The sequence below is a fragment of the Protopterus annectens genome, chromosome 8.part1 (genome assembly GCF_019279795.1).
Source record: "Protopterus annectens isolate FY-2018-M chromosome 8.part1, PAN1.0, whole genome shotgun sequence".
NCBI lineage: Eukaryota > Metazoa > Chordata > Ceratodontiformes > Protopteridae > Protopterus > Protopterus annectens.
Window position 1 is genome coordinate 363939959 of NC_056742.1, and position 9249 is coordinate 363949207.

The window sequence follows — 9249 nt, forward strand, 5'->3', positions numbered from 1 at the left end:
AACAAATACACCATAATAGATTCCCCCAGCTAGCTACAAGATGGGCAAATACCCTAGGAGTACCACAGAGGGGAAGGAGGGTGGGTAATCCTGACTGCAGATGCATACCTCTCGGACATCTACATTTATGGTAGGTACAAAACTGTACTATGTCCTTCAAGGATGCATCTGCAGTCCTAACAAATGGGTAGAATACCATAGCCAAACTGGGGGAGGGGGCACTAAGGAGGCACTAAGAGTTTATGGTGTAAAGATCCCTTGCAAAACAGCAGTGGCAAAACCTGCTCGGGATCTGGAGTATAAAGGTAGATTATAATGCTTGGCAAATGTATGCACGGAGCTCCAAGTAGCAGCCTCTAAAATGTCTTTGGTAGCCACTCCTCGTAAGAAAGCTGTAGTAGTGGCTGTAGCCCTTGTGGAGTGAGGTCTGATGTTTTCTAGAGTTGCCTTTCCATGAAAAGAGTAACAGAATCTAATGCAATTTCCTATCCATTTTGAGATTGTTTGTTTTGAAATTGCTTTTCCTTCCATTCCTGTTGCATATGCTACCAGAAGCTGGTCAGTTTTTCTATTGTTCTTGGTTCTGTCAAGGTAGTAGCGCAATTGTCTGTGCACATCCAAGTTATGCAGCAATCTTTCCCCCCTGTTCTGTGGGTTGGGGAAGAAAGTTGGTAGGTGTATTGCTTGGTTTAATGATACCCTGGAGACCACCTTTGGCATAAAGGTAGGATTAGTTCTCATGGACACTCTATCCTGATGGAAGATAAGGAAGGGCTGTACTGCCATTAATGCCTGTAATTCAGAAACCCTTCTAGCTGAAGTGATTGCAAGCAGGAATGCAGTCTCCCAAGATAAGTACTGTAATTCTGCTGTTGCTGCTGGTTCAAAAGGGGGAAGTGTCAACTTTTCTAACACAAAGTTCAAGTCCCATGTAGGCAATGGAGGTTTCCTTGGTGGCTTTACATTTTAATTCCTCTGAGAAACTGCCTGAGTAGAGGTTGAGAAAAGACTGGAGGATCCATGTTGTATTCTGCTGAAATTGCTGATGCATGAATCTTAATGGAGGAGTAAGAGAGACCCTTGTGGAAAAGCTCTGCTAAGTATTCCAGGATGTTAGCTATGTTTGCCAATGATGCATCCACTCCTTTTGTTGCACTCCAAATGAGGTATCTTTTCCATTTTGCTGTATAAGTTTTCCTTGTTGAGGGTCTGCGAGCCTCCAAGAGAATGTCTTTAACCCTTAGAGATAAATCTGGGTTATTTTTCCTTATGTAATGTTCCAAGCAGCTAGCTGCAGTGTTTTCAAGTTTGGATGCAGGATTTTGAAGTTGTTCTGTGTTAGCAGTAGAGGTAGTAGGGGTAGAGGCCATGCGTGTTCCCGGGACATACTCCTCAGTAGCGGGTACCAATGTTGCCTTGGCCAATCTGGAGCTACCAAGATGATCCTCAGGTGTTCTTCTTTGATCTTCAGTAGCACTTTGTGCATCAAAGGAAGAGGTGGGAATGCATATGCTGTCAGGTTTTCCCAACTGAAGGATAGGGAGTCCACCTTCCAAGCAAGTGGGTGGTATGTCCTTGTGCAGAATTTTTTCAATTGGTGGTTGTGTGGGGATGCGAACAGGTCTATTTCTGGCAGTCCCCATTTCCTTGTGATGGTTTTGAAGATGTCTGGATGCAGCATCCATTCGTGGGCATCCGTGGTGGTTCTGCTTAAGGTGTCTGCTAGAATATTTTCTTTTCCTGGCACAAATATGGCTTGGAGCTGAATGTTGAGGCTCAGGGCCACATTCCAGAGGTCTATTGCCATCTGGCATAGAGGATATGAATGTGTGCCTCCCTGTTTGTTGATATACCACATAACTGTGGTGTTGTCCGTCCTTATCAGCAAATGACCCTGTTGAAGAAATGGTCTGAATGTCTGAATTGCCTGTTTTACTGCCAGCATCTCCTTTTGATTTATGTGTAGGTTCATCTGGTCTTGAGTCCATAAGCCTTGTATGCACTTGTCCACCATGTGTGCCCCCCAACCGAGGTCTGAGGCGTCCGTGGTGATAGTCTGGCTTGGGTGAGGTCTGTGGAAGGGCAGTCCTTTGTTCAATTGACAGGCCTGGGCCCACCACTGGAATTCTTGCTTCAGGCATGGAATTATTGGAATTTGGGTTTCTAGGCTGTGCTTGTGCTGAGACCATAAATTAGGTTCATAGGTTCATAGATTAGTACTAAGCTAACTTTGCTGCCAGCCCATTAAGCCCAGCCAATTATCCCTTGTGAAACCCTGCACCTTGTTTTTGTTTGCAAACACACACCTTAACCATTAGGCCACCCTCCCACTTATTAAGGTTCATAGATTCATAGTTCATAGATTAGTACTAAGCTAACTGCCCTTGCGAGCCATATTAAGCCTAGCCAGTTATCCCTTGTGAGACTCAAACCCTGCACCTTGTGCTTATAAGGCAAACACCTTAACCATTAGGCCACCCTCCCAACCCTCAGGTACCCAAAATTCCTCAGGTACCATTGCAACTTCCTCATATGTAGCCTGGCATGTGGGATTAATATTATGCAGGATGCCATGTAACCCAGGGCTTGCAGGATTTTCCTTGCTGTAAGGTGGTTCTGCATTGTTAATGCCATGAAATAGAGTGGTAGCTGCTTCTGTTTTTCTGCTGTGAGGAATGCCATCTGGTTTGATGTGTCCAGTTCTGCACCCAGGAAGGTTATCCTTTGGGATGGTATCAGCCTTGACTTTTTTGTGTTGACTGTGTATCCCAGGGCTTGCAGCAGGTGAATAACCTTTTTTAAATCTTTTGTTAATTTGTCTTTGCTGTCCGCTTGTAACAGGCAGTTGTCCAGGTATGGATAAATCTGAATTCCCTGAAGCCTGCAATGAGCAATTACTGATGCCAGGCATTTCGTGAATACTCTGGGCGCAGTAGATAAACCAAAAGGCAATGCTGAGAATTGATAATGCTCTGATCCTGCAAGAAATCTGAGGTATCTTCTGCAATTTGGTCATATGGGGACGTGCAGGTATGCCTCCTTGAGATCCAGAGTCACCAGCCAAGACTCCTTGCCCAGCATGGGAAGAAGTTGCTGTAGGGTCAGCATTTTGAATTTTGGAACAATGAGATATGTGTTTAGAGCGGACAGGTCGAGGATAGGTCTCCAATGGTTTTCCTTTCTTGGTACTAGGAAAAGCCTTGAATAAAATCCTTGTCCTTGTTCCATAGGCGGTACCTTTTCTATAGCTCTCATCCTTAGTAAGTGGTCTATTTGCTGTAGAGCGTTTGTCCTTTGATTTGGAGGTAGGTTTGGCATTCCTCTCTTCCTTGGAAGAGTATGGAAATGAAACCTGTAGCCTTTGTCTATTGTCTGTAAAATCCATTTGTCTCCTGTAATGTAATGCCAATTTACTGAAAATAAGGTTAATTTTCCGCCTAAGGGTGCTGCCAGATGTTCCCTGGTAGGTGGTTTCAGAGCCAAGTCACTGAGATTGTCCTGTAGAAGTGGTAGTGGCTGGATCTGTGGCAGTAGTTCTCTGGCTGTTAGGCTGCCACTGACGTCCCCTGTAGGCACCTCTGGATTGACCTCTGCCTCTAGGGCGTCTATTTCTGCTTCTCTGTGCTCTGGTGGTGTCTGGAAAGGACCAATTCTTGGAAGGCCAGTTCCTACTAAACCTCAGAGGCTGGACCTGTAAGAAATCCTTGACTGTCTGGACAGATTTAGCTTTTTCTTCCACCTTCTTCAACACTTGCTGTGCAGGGGAACCAAACAAACTGTGCTTTTCCATGGGAGCATCTAGAAGCTTTGACTTTACATGGTCTGGTAAGGATTGCTCTTTTAACCATGCATGCCTTCTGATCACTGTACCAGTCATAGCTGATCTAAAGGAAGCCTCCAGTGCATCATAGCCGCATTTTAAGGAATGATTACTGACCTGCTGAGTGTTATGCACCAAATCCTGAAGGGACTTACGGTCTAAAGGCTCAGGCGAGGACAGTTTTTTAGTGAGCTGATCTAACAGAAATTCCTGATACTGAATCATGTGGAATTGACAGTTTAAGGCCCTAGCCGAAAGAGTAGCAGAAGTATAAACTTTTTACCCCATCTCCAATGCCCTAGATTCTCTTTCAGAGGGAGGGTTTTTGGCAGAGGCAGCTGCTACAGCTTTGGGGCCCTGTGAAATAGTTTCAGGATCTGCAATAGGAGCCTTGTATAAATGATAATGTGTGTCCGGAACCCTGTAGTATCTGTCGGGCTTAGCAGGGGCCGGAGGCAGTGAGTCAGGGGCAGTACAAGCATCATTAAATGCATCATCCACAACTGAAAGTACTGGAGGAATAGCTAAAGGCCTATGCTGTGGTAAATGTAAAAAGGTCCTAAGCCTTTTCCTAGAATCTGAAAAATCCTGGCCCTGCCATTGAAATTGTTCCCTCATACCATGCAAGGTTTCCCCAAAAGAAAATTCCTCAGGAGGAGAGGCAGAAGGTATGGAATCCTCTGCATCAGAGTCCTCATATGGAGAGTAAGGGCCCTCTGGAGGATTTGTGTTTTCTGAATCATCAGAGGAATAATCTGAAGAAACTGGCTCAGGGGGCTTCTGCTCTAAGCCTCTTCTCTGGAGGTGGGTGAGAGGCCCTGTCAGGGTGAGACTGGGTTCCCCTGATCAAAGAAATGAGATCCTCTGCTAGACTAAGCATTTGAGTACTAGAGCTAGGCCTGTGAGGGGGGCTTTAGCAGGCACGGCCTTTGAAGATTTAGCTGCTTTAGCCCTGGCAAAAGCCTTAATTGACATGGATGCAGGGGGCCTAGCAGCTCCACGTGCAGGAGTAGATACATCTAAGGGGATAGTATCTGATAAATCCTGAGAAACTGTAAGAGCAGGTGGATTTTCAGTAGCAGATTCAGCCATGCTGGAAGCGGCCTCGGTAGAAGGAGGCATGCTTTCGGCCGAAGGAAGAACCGCGGACTCGGCTTCGGCCGAAACCGAGACACTCGCAGTTGGCTTAACCGCGGTTTCGGCCGAAACCGCGGACCGCGAGTATCGGTCCTTTTCCTTATGCTTTTTAGCTAAATGTGAAGTCGGAGTCTCCGACGGCATGATATAAGCAAAAGCGGAGCAGAAAAACTCCTCTGCAAACTCCGACTGACGTCTAAGTGTTCGTCGGTTGAAGGAAGCACAGGCTAGACAAGCTGCTACGGCGTGGTCTGGGCCTAAACAAGGTAGGCAGTAAGAGTGGAAATCTTTATGAGGTATTTGTTTCTCACAAGTTAAACAGTTATTCACTTTTTCTGACATCGGCTGAGGCAAGAAAGAGTCCCCAACGGGGTACTTAGCTTTTTAGAAGTCTTACGGTAGTAGAAATCTCTGGTTCTGACCGACCGGCACTTGCGAACAGCTTCTGCTTCGGGCGCCACGCGGCAAGAAAGACTGAGGAAAATGGCGTAGTCTGATGCCTTTATACCCGCTGAACTGCAGCTATGACGTCGGGTGAAGTGCGACATCAGCCGAGGCCAGACCCAGACTTTGGAATCCGGCCGACCGAAGGGCTGCCTGAGGCCAGGACAACCCATTTGTTAGGACTGCAGATGCATCCTTGAAGGACATCAGGGAGGTTAATGGATTGATTAATATTTGCTTCAGAAGCTACCTTAGGAAGAAAGGATGGGTTGGTCCTGAGGTATACACGGTCCGGATGAAAGACCAAGTAAGGAGGCTTGACTGATAAGGCTTGAAGTTCTGAAACTCTCTTGGCCGAGGTAATGGCTACTAAAAAGGCCGTCTTGAAAGATAAAAATTTCAGATCTACCGTCGCCGCAGGTTCGAAGGGGGGAGCGGTCAAGGCCTGAAGGACCAATGAAAGGTCCCAAGGAGGAACCACTTGCTTTACAGGGGGTCTGAGAAGAAAAGTACCTTTTAGGAAAATCTTACACAATTTAGCAGACATCAGTGGACTGGAGTCTTGACCAATATGATAATGAGAAATTGCCGCAAGTTGCACTTTGACCGTGGAACTGCTGGCACCATCATTAAAAAGAGTGGTTAAGAAGTCAAGCACCAGAGGAAGGGGAACTGTGAAGGGGTCTAGACCTTGCCGCTCTGCCCAAATGGAGAACCGTTTCCACTTGCTGCGGTAAACTTTCCTGGTAGATGGTTTATGAGCCGCTACCAGGACAGCCTTAACTGGAGACGAAATACCAGGAGTCCTGATCGGGAGTGGAACTGGAGCAGCCAAGCAGTCAGCTTCAGGTTGTCCAGATTCGGGGTTGATAGATGGGATGGGTGAGATATCAGATTCGGAATGGGATCTAGAATCCAAGGAGGATTCACCGAGTGAGACCTTAGGAAGGGGAACCAAATCTGTCGAGGCCAGAATGGGGCAATGGGAATCATTCTGCACCCCAACCGAGAGGCTTTCTGAAGAACTTGGAGCATCAGAGGCAAAGGGGGGTAAGCATAAAGAAGACCGGGGGGCCAAGCATGCACCAGAGCGTCTCTTGGGGTATCTCCGGGAGGAGGGATTAGAGCGAAAAAACTGTCGCACTTGGTGTTTGAGGGAGGCAAAAGATCGCAACAAGGAGTTCCCCACCGTGCGAAGATGCGTTTCGCTACCTGAGCATTGAGAGACCACTCGTAAGGGGAGAGAAGGGTGCGACTGAGTTTGTCCGCAAGGATGTTGGACCAACCCGGAATATGCGTTGCAATGAGAAAGCGGTTGGTGGAGATTGCCCATTCCCACACTCTCATGGCTTCTCGACAAAGAGGGTAAGACCTGGTTCCCCCCTGTTTGTTGATATACCAGATGACAGACATGTTGTCCGACTGAATTGCAATAGTTCCCAAGGGAAGAAAGGCCTGTAGTGCTTGCAACGCTAAGAGCACTGCTCTCATCTCTAGAACATTGATATGCAGTAAGGTCTCGGAATCGTTCCACGTGCCTTGGACCGTCCGGCCTGCAAAATGCCCCCCCCCACCCGAGGCGGGAGGCGTCCGTGGTCACTGTGGCAAGAGGGGGAGAAGCACAAAAGGGGCAGCCTCCGTGGAGATCTGGTGAATGGAGCCACCACAGGAGGGACCGCTTGCAAGCCTTGCTGATCGCAATGGGATGATGCATAGGAAGAGCAAGATAAGACCACTGAACTAGGAGTGTCCATTGAAGGACCCACATATTGAACCTGGCGAGAGGAAGAAGAGCTATCGCTGCTGCCATGGACCCTAGAGCCCTCAGGACCAACTCCGCCGGAACTGAGCTGGAGTGGAGAATGGCCCGCACCTGGAGCTGCAGATTCTGAATTCTGTCTGCAGTGAGGAAGGCTCTTAACCGTCTCGTGTCTAACCTGGCACCTATAAAATCTATGAACTGCGTAGGGGCTAGGTTGGACTTTTCTGTATTTATTGTGATGCCCAGACGGGGAGCTAGATGGAGAAAGGAATCTCGTGCCAATAACAGTAGATGCCTTGTTGGAGCGGTGAGAAGCCAGTCGTCCAGGTAAGGGAAGACCTGCACCCCCTGAAGCCTCAGGTGGGCCGCTACCACTGCTAATACCTTGGTGAACACCCTGGGGGCTGTGGTGAGACCAAAGGGAAGGACCCGGAATTGGTAGTGACTGGCTCCCAGCCGGAAGCGGAGAAACCTCCTGGAGCGTCTCTCCATTAGGATATGGTAGTACGCATCCTTGAGGTCTATAGAGCACATCCAGTGATTTTCTCCCAGAAGGGGGAGAATAGACTGTAAGGTAACCATTCGGAACTTCTCCTTGGAAACTGCCAGGTTCAAGAGTGAAAGGTCTAATATTGGTCTTAGATCCCCCGTCTTTTTTGGCACTAAAAGAACCTGGAGTAGAACCCTGATCCGATCTGGTCTGGGGGGACGGGCTGGATGGCTCTTTTCTTTAGCAGATGGCCAATTTCTGCCAAAGCGGCCTCCCACTGACCGGGTGGAACGTCGGGGAGGGACTTCAAATTTGGAATGTGATGAAATGGGATGCGGTAACCTCTGGATATGATGCGGAGGACCCAGCGGTCTGATGTTATGGACTCCCATGCCGCTAGGTGCTCCGAAAAACATCCCCCAACTGCCTCCAGAGTGGAGCAGCCGGGCAACCCTTCAGGGCTGCTGCGCGGGCCGTTCAGAGAAGGGTTCTCTGGACCCGAAGTTCCTGGGAGCCCCTCTGCCCCTGGGGCGGCGTCCTCCCTGTCCTCCTCTGCCACGGAAGGACTGGTTGTCTGGAGCGGGTTGGGACTGCTGTGACTTCCGGAACCACATCTTCTTCTGGCCCTTTTGGTTCCTAGAATAGGGCCTCTGGGGCACAGAGAAGCAGATTCCGACGGCAGACAGCGTCTTCCCGTCCTTTTCGCTCTGGGTCAAAGTATCGCGAACAGTTTTGCCAAAGAGGGCAGAACCATCGAAGGGAGCGTTCGCAAATGACGCCTTGAAGGGCTCCGTGAAATCGCAATGACAGAGCCAGGCCTGACGTCTAGTAACTAGGCCTGTCCCTGCAGCTCTAGCGGCTCCCTCCGTAGCATGGGACAGTAACCGCATAGAGGTGTTAGTCACGGACCTGAGAGTGGCCATACGGGTGGAGTGCAACAATTTGTCCTCCTCCGACATGGACTCTGGGGGGGATGCAGCGTATTCCTTGATAAGATCGCGCTGCATCCTAATCACGTGCCAGGTAGTTCAGCGCCCTCACTGAAAAGGTCGCTGAACTAAACATCCGCTTCCCCAAGCGGTCCATCATCCGAGACTCCTTGGTCGGGGGATGGACTGAGGGGCTCTCCTGAGCAATTTCCCTCTTGGTGGCTGCCGCCGTCAACATGGCATCTACCGGAGGCCCCTTACTCCAGTGGGCACGGTCAGCCGGGGGACTAAGTATACGGTCTGGCCTTTTTGGGATTGGCTCCACGGTGTCCGGATCCTTCCACGCCCTGGTGGTAATCAGGTCCACCAGGGGGTCGGCAGGAGGGGACACCCAAGAGGTAGACGGGCCCGCTTCAAATGCCTCCAAGAACACGGACTCGTCCGAGGAAGAGTTGGGGGCAGACCACCCTCCCCTTATGCAAAGCATTTCCATGATGTCTCCAAAAGAGACATCCTCGGGGGGTGATCTTGGGGAGACTTCCCTTCCTCCAAATCCGTGTCTTCTGTGAGAGACTCGGGGAGTCTATGTGCCTCCTTTGCGTATGCTTGCGAGGGGCATCCTCCGGGGGGCTGTCAGAAGACCCCTCGCAAGCGGTGTCATGTTACA